Here is a 10338-nt window from a genome sequence, read left to right as displayed (position 1 = left end):
TTAAGATATATGTGGTAATGGTATTTGATGTTGATTTCGTATGTTTTCACTTTTTATATAAATTCCTATAGTGCAAACTCTGCTGCTGAGTATTTTTTTATATACGTTGATTAACATAGGCAACAATACTTATGCCAAAACAAATAAATGTATTGATGAAAACAAGTTTCACTATTGCTACCTTTGGTAGAATCACCCAATCTTCTTCTTGCTGAAGAACACATGTAACTCAGTCAGCTTTCTGCAAAGCTGCCATGTTTGTGACAAATCAGATATCCCTGTCCGTGCACGCATAATTTAGTATTAAAACATCTAAGCATATTAATTAAATTTATACGGTTAGAAAATAAAACAATATATAAACCTACTGTTACAGAGTAGATGAATTACTTACCCATCACCTTCCTATGAACACACTATGCCTTTTAGAAAGTGGTCAAATGTAACAAATGTTATATTGGGGATAAATCTTTCATGGTAAAGTACAAATCCTTGTACCTTTTTGGGTTGGGTCTCATCTATACAGAGGATTATGTCTATTTAGGACCAGTGAAAATGTACCATATGTTTAGGACCATCTCTACCCCACTGTCCAATTGGGCAACCGTATATATATGTCTCTCTCTCTCTCTCTCTCTCTCTCTTTCTCTCTCTCTCTCTCTCTGGACGAAGCGTTCTAAAATCACCCATCGTGTACGGCAGACTTTCTCTCCACAACGGAAGTTAAAGCTGGGGCAAGTTTGCAAAATTCGTTTCAGTGTAGCATTTTCCTATATTTTTCAAGTTCATAGCATTTGTACCAAAACTTTTCAATGGTGTAAAAGTATAGATATAAAGTCAGGCACTTTTCAATGCTGTAAAAGAATAGGTATAAAGTCAGGCACTTTTCAATGCTGTAAAAGTTTAGGTATAAAGTCAGGCTCTTTTCAATGCTGTAAAAGAATAGGTATAAAGTCAGGCACTTTTCAATGCTGTAAAAGTTTAGGTATAAAGTCAGGCTCTTTTCAATGCTGTAAAAGTATAGGTATAAAGTCAGGCACTTTTCAATGCTGTAAAAGTATAGGTATAAAGTCAGGCACTTTTCAATGCTGTAAAAGTATAGGTATAAAGTCAGGCACTTTTCAATGCTGTAAAAGTATAGGTATAAAATCAGGCACTTTTCAATGCTATAAAAGTATAGGTATAAAGTCAGGCACTTTTCAATGCTGTAAAAGTATAGGTATAAAGTCAGGCACACGCAAACATGTTGGTTCCATCGGGGGCTAAAAACGAAATTATTTTCATGTAATGGCAGATGACTGTCGCTTTTAAAATGTCAGCGGATTTAATATTCCCCGAACGTCAGTTGCAGTTTTGTGTTATGATTAAATATAAACATTACTCACCCATCTTCAAATCTTAAACAAATACTGTTAAAACAATAAATGTTTCTGAAACAGGTGCTGAAAGGTTCTGCTAGTTCAGCCATTACATGTCGCAATTCAAAATTCATAACATCGTAAAATATAGAACATATGAGTTAGGTCCCGCTACAACAACACCAATGCAAATATGGACATATTTTGAGTAAAAAACACTTTGGAGAGGATTGATAGCCATTAATGAGTTTCTAGATGTGGCTGCTCTTGTGGTCATCGGATCGGAATTCTGTGAGTTATTTGAGAGACATTACAACTAGAATCATTCCTACATTCAGCTTAAAAATGTCTGAATCCATTCTTTTTCATAGGTCACGTAAACCCACAAACACAGGTTTAGTTGTCGACATACAACAACGAAAACTCAAGGCAAATCAGTGGCTAAGGGATGCCATTCATATGGCACCAACAAACCTAAAACACTGATTCATTTGGTTAGCCATAGTAGTCAATGGTTGTTTGTATTAAGCTTTTGAATAAACTGAATTTGGCTCAAATCTATCAAATTCCAAAACTGTCGAAGAATATATGTTTTAACAACTGACTCGAACAATAATGAGTGAGTGAGTGAGTGAGTTGGGTTTAACGCCGCTTTTAACAGTATTACAGTTATATCGCGGCGTGTCAGCTTAATGTGGGAGGAAAGCCCGAAGTGCTGCAGGTCTGAGACGTTTACCACTTCGGTGAAACCCACGAGCACGGGTATGGTGCTGACTCGAACAATAATGACATCATTGAATTTGAGATCTCACATGACAATCTTGAATTAAGAATTTAATCCTTAAACTAAGTTGTTTGTTTGTTTGTTAATTAACGCTGCATTCAGCATTATTCCATCTATATGACGGCGGTCTGTAAATAATCGAGTCTGGACCAGACAATCCAGTGAGCCTGACCACCCGATCCCGTTAGTCGCATAGTCGCCTGTTACGGCAAGCATGGGTTGCTGAAGACCTATTCTAACCCGGATTTTCACGGGTCCTATAAATCGAAAGGCGACTACGCTTGTCGTAATAGTCGACTAACGGGATCGGGTGGTCAGACTCGCTGACTTGGCTGATGCATGTCATCGTATCTCAATTTCGTGGATCGATGCTCATGTCAAGCACTGGATTGTCTGGTCCAGACTCGATTATTTACAGACCGCCGTCATATAGATGGAATATCTAAAAACCAAACCAAAACCAAAAACGGTTTTATAGAGATGTTTACCACTATGGTGAAATACACAGTCAGACACAAACTGATCCGTTACTAATGTACAGTTATTTAGTGCATTGTCAGTGTCCCGAGTGGAATAAACCTCTATCGTATCAACCAAGAAATGTACTCCCCTTACCTGCTCATTACAAGGACAGTGAAAGTCCACCAAAGCAAAGTTCTATACATATACATGGACGTTTTCGCAGTATTAGACTTCTAAATGTATCACAAGACACAATATTCACAGTCTAAGAAGCTACACTTAACAAGTAGATTCTCGGAAAGCCTTCACCGGCTTTCTCCTTTGACACAGGAAGTCATACAACTTCTGTATTTTATCATCAAAACTGGCTCTCACAGGAGATATCGCTTGGATGAGATCAAGCGATATCTACACTGTAGATATCGCTGCAATGAAATTACATCACAATGCTTTGCAGACCATTGTGACGTCACTGGTTACCATGACGTCACAATCAAATGACATCACTAATGGCTCTGCTACTGAAGCAGTTTGCAGTACTTTTTACACTGAAGACACTGTTAATTACTGTCTACAAATTGAAAAAGTTGAAAGAATGATGTTGGATGATAAATAAAATCTCACCCTTGTTTCTTTTGATATCAAATATATCAACACTCGTTGATAAAAGTGGCAAAAATCCTCGGCAAGCCTCGGAATTTTTCCACTTTCATCAACTCGTGTTGATATATTTGATATCAAAAGACACTCGGGTGAGATTCTCTATATCTCATCTTCCCGAGTCAAGGGCGTTAACTGACTATGAAACTCCAGTTTCCACCCTCGCCGAACTAGGCTGGAACTCCGGAGTTACATTTTGGCTGGACTTACTATGCATGGTCCCATGAACATCGTGTAATGAACTAGACTTCTGGTTCGTAAGCAATATCGATTTCAACATGCAGATTTCTGTCGACTGCAGGATATGCAAAGCATGTGTACCGCCAACTGGGCGTCGACTGATATTTTGCAAAACTTTTCATGTTTTTAATCACAGTGCTCAAGTGATTTGGGGAGCACGGGTGGCCCAGTCGTCTAAGGCGCCGCGATTCGCTGTGTGGAGTTGCGTCCCTTGGGCACGCCAGAAACCTATGATTGTGGGTCCGAATCCCGGTTCGCCCCGATTATGTTTCTAGGTTTGTCAGCACCATACCCGTGCTCGTGGGTTTCACCGAAGTGGTAAACGCCTGAGACCTGCATCATTTCAGGTTTTCCTCCAACAGTAAGCTGACACGCCGTGATGTAACTGGAATACTGTTAAAAGCGTCGTTAAACCCAACTCACTCACTCACTCAAGTTATTTGATGCACTTCGCGAGGTAAGACTCATTTAATAACAATTTAGACTTTGATTATCGATCAGTTCGCCCTTACTGGTCGCCGCCATTTTGTTTGAAGCAAATGCAAGTGATGTGAGGGATGGAATCTGATTGGTCATTTGGAGGGACATAGAAGGGACATAACCCGTAATAGCTACTGGTGGCGCTTAGATCGAGCCTGGAATTTCTAACCCAGTTCTGCAAGGGTTGAAACTGGATTTTTGTAGTCAGTTAACGCCCTTGCCTAGGGAAGATGTTATTCTCCATACACTGCCAAAATCCACTGAGAAAGAGGAAGCTGCAAGAAACCATCCGCATCAGACGAATCAAACACCGCGTGTCCAGTTGTGAATATTTAGAGTGAGTGAGTGAGTTTGGTTTAACGCCGCTGTGAACAGTATTGCAGTTATATCAAGGCGTATCAACATTGATTTGTGAGGAAATCCCGAAAAGATGCAGGCCTTAGACGTTTACCACTTTAGTGCTGACAAACCTAGAAACATAACCAGGGCGCATCTGGCATTCGAACCCAAGATCTAAGGTTTCTGGTACGCCTGATACTACTATTCGACACAGACCACGAATCCCACGAATTGATAAATTTTAGGATTCGTAGTTGAATCGTAATCAGTTCGTGAAATTCTTAACTGATTCGCATATATTCGTAGTTAGTTCTTACAATTCTTGAGCTATCGGGAATTCGTGGCAAAAGTTTTGAGCTGTTCAAAGTTTTGGCCTCGAACTCCCGATTCAAAAATATCGTAGTTAATTCGTACCAAATTCGTAATGCATTCTTAGGCATCGTAACTGAATCGTAATCGATTCGTAGGTATTCTTAACTCATTCGGGGATTCGTGAATTCGTGGCTTTACGACGAATCGGCTACGAATCTATCACGAATCCCACGACTACACGCCGAAGCAGGTACGAAGCTCACGATCCAATCACGAATCAGCTACGATTGCCGGCAAATTGGGTATATAAGGAAATTAACATTGATTTCAGGTCATTAGCTGCTGACGATTGTGCCATTATAACACGAAATTCACGATTCAGCAAGATGCCATCCATTTTGGAGCTGATGCCCAAGGATGGGTGGGGGCCTTTTTATAGCTATCTTGAGGGAAAACCCCCCAAATTGTCAAGATTAGTCACGAATTCATTTTTATTCGTACCTGATTCGTACACGCATTCGGCGCATTCTTAACTGATTCGTAACTGATTCCTAACTTTCGTGCAGTATTCGTAATAGCTTCTTGTAAATCGTAGTGAATTCTTGACAATATTCATGCGAATCCAGCCGAATCCCACGAATATTCGTAACTCTTTCGTACCTGTATCGTAACTAGATCGTAGAGCGTCACGAATTGAACCAGAATATTTGCTAAATGCCACGAATCCTCACGAATCCTAAAATTTACAAATCGTGGCGATTCGTGAGATTCGTGCTCTGTGTGGAATAGTAGCATAAGGGACGCAACCTGCAGAGCGATTCGCAGCGCCGTAAACGACTGGGCCACCCGTGCTCGACAGAATGTGTTGCAACATACCTCGACTTTATGAATATCAGTTATGTCCTCACCTGGCAATGCTTACTGCAAGAGGAACTATACGTAGGTGTGGTTTTGGTCGTATAAATAACCATGTAGCGACCGGTTGTCTGATATTGACATTTATTTTCCAGCGACTCACTCATGTATTGTATGCGGTGCATATGGTTTTTTTCTGTATCTAGAATATCGATCATGTTCATTGACTGTTATTTGAAGGAATCTAAAATAACATATTAACAAGATTATTTTGATGAATGCATCGAACATTTTGGTGAGGTGAAAATCGAGGATCTGTATTTCATAACCTGTGTTTAATGTGTTTAACATATGGCGGTCTCTAAAACATCGAGTCTGGACCAGGTAATCGATTGATTGATATAATGAGGGGACATTGACCGTGTGCGTGCGTGCGTGCGTGCGTGCGTGCGTGCGTGCGTGCGAAACCCCTACCTTCGAATCTACAGTCTCGTTAGCTGAAACAGTTTCTTGTAAAGTTAAAGACCAAAGAAACTTCACACTCAGGGAAAGCTCTGATCCTTGTTACTGTAGCGCCGACCCGTGAAGATCGTGAAGAGTGGAATAGGTCTTCAGTAACGCATTGCCGTGAAGGCGACTATGCTTGTCGTAAGAGGCGATTAACGATATCGGGTGGTCAGGCTCGCTGACTTGGTTGATGCTTGTCATCGTATTCCAATTGTGTGGATCGATGCTCAATATCAATCACTGGACCGCCGTCATATACCTGGAATATTGCTGAGTGCGGCGTTAAACAAAAAACTCAACAACAAACAAACAACAAAAGACAATATTGTAGCGCAGTTTTATCATCGTTATAATAAATCTGGCCATATAAGTATAGGCACACCCAGGCAATTATTATTATTCTATATAATAAATAACATATTTGAAACAAATGGGCATCTTCATAAATGCATGACTCATAGCGAAAGTGTATCATCTGGGCCTCCTGAATTAAGTTGCAACGTCTCAAACTCAAGTGTAGGAGCTGACGAACGTGTTACAAATAAGCAAATCGCCGACACTAATGGGATCAGTTTGGGTTGAGTACAAATGATCTTATCTGACACACTGAACAAACTGTCCGCAAGATGGCACCAGACCAGAAGCTGACCTGGCAGCACATACATCCTTTTGACCATTTATCAGCAGAATCCTGAACTGTAACCGTGGATGAGGGCCGGGACTTAAAACAGTGCATGGAAACATGGGGCCTCACTCAAACCAAAGTACAATTGGGTGGCGTAAGTTGGCAAAATCATGGCTTCCGTTTTCTGGGATGGTAAGGTGATACTCATGATTGACCACATGCAACGAGGTTTTGTTTATTTGTTGTTTAACGCCGCAATATTACAACTATATGACGGCGGTCTGTAAATCATAGAGTGTGGACCAGACAATCCAGTGATTGACATCATGAGCATCGATCCACGCAATTGGGATACGATGACATGCATCAACCACGTCAGCGAGCTTGACCACCCGATCCCGTTAGTCTCGTACGACAAGCATAGTCGCCTTTTACGGCAGGCATGGGTTGCTGAAGACCTATTCTACCCTGGATCTTCACGGGACACATGCAACGAGATGAGATTACTGATGGACAATACTATGTCACAGAACTACGTCGCCTAAGATAGAGGGACGACATCGAGGAAAGCTCCGACGTCACAAGTGGCAGTGGTTGCAGCTGCAGATTGTAGCTTGAATAACTTCCCCATGCCCCTTACCCCCCTGACCTAGCACCCTCGGACATTTAGCTCTCCCCTAAACTCACGTCAGCTCTGTGCAGGTGTGCTGCTGCTGTAGGACAAGGTGCCTGTGTACACGTCACAAGTGACAATAGTTGCAGCTGCAGATTGTAGTTTAAATAACTTCCCCATGCCCCTTACTCCCCTGGGACGTTTATCTCTTCCTCTTACTCAGAATACACCTGAGTGGTCGAGTTGTTACCAGTAACGACGACACTGGACGAGGTGGAAAGCCGCCATCAAGGCCTCTTTGGGGAACGAAGATGAAGGTGAGGTGAGGTGAAATTGGGTTTAACATCGCGTCCAAGATTATTGCACTTATATATAGCGACGTGCGTGCGTGCGTGCGTGTGTGTGGGTGTGTGTGTGTGGCTGCTTGTACTAGTCCGGACTGAGGCCGGTTTATATATATTACCATGCCACAGTTCAACATGAATACCCCATTCAGACACAGTCTACTGACTCCGAGCCGACCAGTCCTCGTTTTAGCCCCTTAATGCCGAGCGCCAGACAGAGTAACAACAAGTACCATCTTTTAACGTCGTATGGTATGACGCGGCCGGGGATCGAACCCCGGACCTTCCACTCTCCGGGCGGACGCTCTACCACTAGGGAACTAAGATGACGCCTACTAAGATGAAGACCAACACTGCTACATAAAACAGCTTTATTTTCATATTGTGTCTCACAAAATATGACGAACACGTACAATTATTATAACCATTTCTAATATTAGAACCACGATTTAAACACTGTTACATCAAATGCTATTCAAGTTGAACAAACACCTCCCAGGTGGTCTTAGTAATGGTTACTTATTTCACCCATAACAAAACAATAATATCATTTATAACTCTGATAATGTATGCGTTTATACATGTTGGAGATGACCCGCGTCTCTGCAGCACGCCTGATTGTTAAACGATTTTCAATAAGACAATGCACAAACAGGACATGTACTGTATCCGGCATGCAGAGACCACACACCTGCACCAAATATAAGCACATGTAGACATGTCGGACACGGATTGTATTTCACAACACACGATTACAGGGATCATCTAAACAAAGTGCCGAAGACCGGGTTCGATTCCCCACATGCGTTAACTTATGAAGTCCATTTCTGGTGTTCCCCGCCGTGATATTGCTGGAATATTGCTAAAAGCAGGGTTAACAGTACTCACTCACTTGTATTATTGAGGCTCGTTGACATTTTTACTCCTTAATCTGGCAAATCTCATAGATCATGTGTCAATACCTATGCACCGATACCCAGCCAATCATTTTTGAGATTTAGAAGAGTAAAGCTTGAAGATGCAAGTTTATATCGATGAATTTCCAGAAAATAAAACATGTCTGACGCCGTCGACAGGGCCCCTTGTACAATAGTTTTCAAATTTGTTTTTCACGCCGGTCAAACACTTTCATTCCAAAACTTAGCGACCTATCCAAACCTAAAATGTCTTCATTTCCAAACATATATACAGGGTTAATATGGGCATTTTACAGACTGTCCTCGAATAATCCAAGCAATACATATCCGTGCAATCGAACTTCAATGCAATCCAAGTCCAAACCACATCTGATAATATTACTAAACTGTTATTAACAACTAACATTTTTGGGTGTCATCATGCATAAGCACATGTCTACGATATAGCCGGAATTGAACAACAGGCCCTGCTTTCAGTAGAGATTTCTTATGAATAAGGAAAGGGTTCGGTAGCTTGTATTCACACACTCAGTCTGACTGTCAATACCAAGGTCTAGTCCAGGCAACACACATATGACTGTCAAGACCAAGGTCTTGTCCCGGCAACACACGTAGGACTGTCAAGACCAAGGTCTAGTCCAGGCAACACACATATGACTGTCAATACCAAGGTCTTGTCCCGGCAACACACGTAGGACTGTCAATACCAAGGTCTACTCCCGGCAACACACGTAGGTCTGTCAAGACCAATGTCTAGTCCCGGCAACACACGTAGGACTGTCAAGACCAAGGTCTAGTCCCGGCAACAAACATATGACTGTCAAGACCAATGTCTAGTCCCGGCAACACACGTAGGACTGTCAATACCAAGGTCTACTCCCGGCAACACACGTAGGACTGTCAAGACCAAGGTCTTGTCCCGGCAACACACATATGACTGTCAATACCAAGGTCTAGTCCCGGCAACACACGTAGGTCTGTCAATACTAAGGTCTACTCCCGGCAACACACGTAGGTCTGTCAAGACCAATGTCTAGTCCAGGCAACACACGTAGGACTGTCAAGACCAAGGTCTAGTCCCGACAACACACGTAGTACTGTCAATACCAATGTCTAGTCCCGGCAACACACGTAGGACTGTCAATACCAAGGTCTACTCCCGGCAACACACGTAGGTCTGTCAAGACCAATGTCTAGTCCCGGCAACACACGTAGGACTGTCAAGACCAAGGTCTAGTCCCGGCAACACACGTAGGACTGTCAATATCAACGTCTAGTCCCGGCAACACACGTAGGACTGTCAAGACCAATGTCTAGTCCAGGCAACACACGTAGGACTGTCAAGACCAAGGTCTAGTCCCGGCAACACACGTAGGACTGTCAAGACCAAGGTCTAGTCCCGGCAACACACGTAGGACTGTCAAGACCAAGGTCTAGTCCCGGCAACACACGTAGGTCTGTCAAGACCAAGGTCTAGTCCAGGCAACACACGTAGGACTGTCAAGACCAAGATCTAGTCCCGGCATCACACGTAGGACTGTCAAGACCAAGGTCTTGTCCCGGCAACACACGTAGGACTGTCAAGACCAAGGTCTAGTCCAGGCAACACACGTAGGACTGTCAAGACCAAGGTCTAGTCCCGGCAACACACATATGACTGTCAATACCAAGGTCTAGTCCAGGCAACACACGTAGGTCTGTCAAGACCAAGGTCTACTCCCGGCAACACACGTATGACTGTCAAGACCAAGGTCTTGTCCCGGCAACACACATATGACTGTCAATACCAAGGTCTAGTCCCGGCAACACACGTAGGTCTGTCAATACCAAGGTCTAGTCCCG

Source organism: Haliotis rufescens, unplaced genomic scaffold, assembly GCF_023055435.1.
Source record: "Haliotis rufescens isolate VD_foot unplaced genomic scaffold, xgHalRufe1.0.p SCAF_1, whole genome shotgun sequence".
NCBI classification, from domain to species: domain Eukaryota; kingdom Metazoa; phylum Mollusca; class Gastropoda; order Lepetellida; family Haliotidae; genus Haliotis; species Haliotis rufescens.
This window is presented reverse-complemented; position numbering follows the sequence as displayed.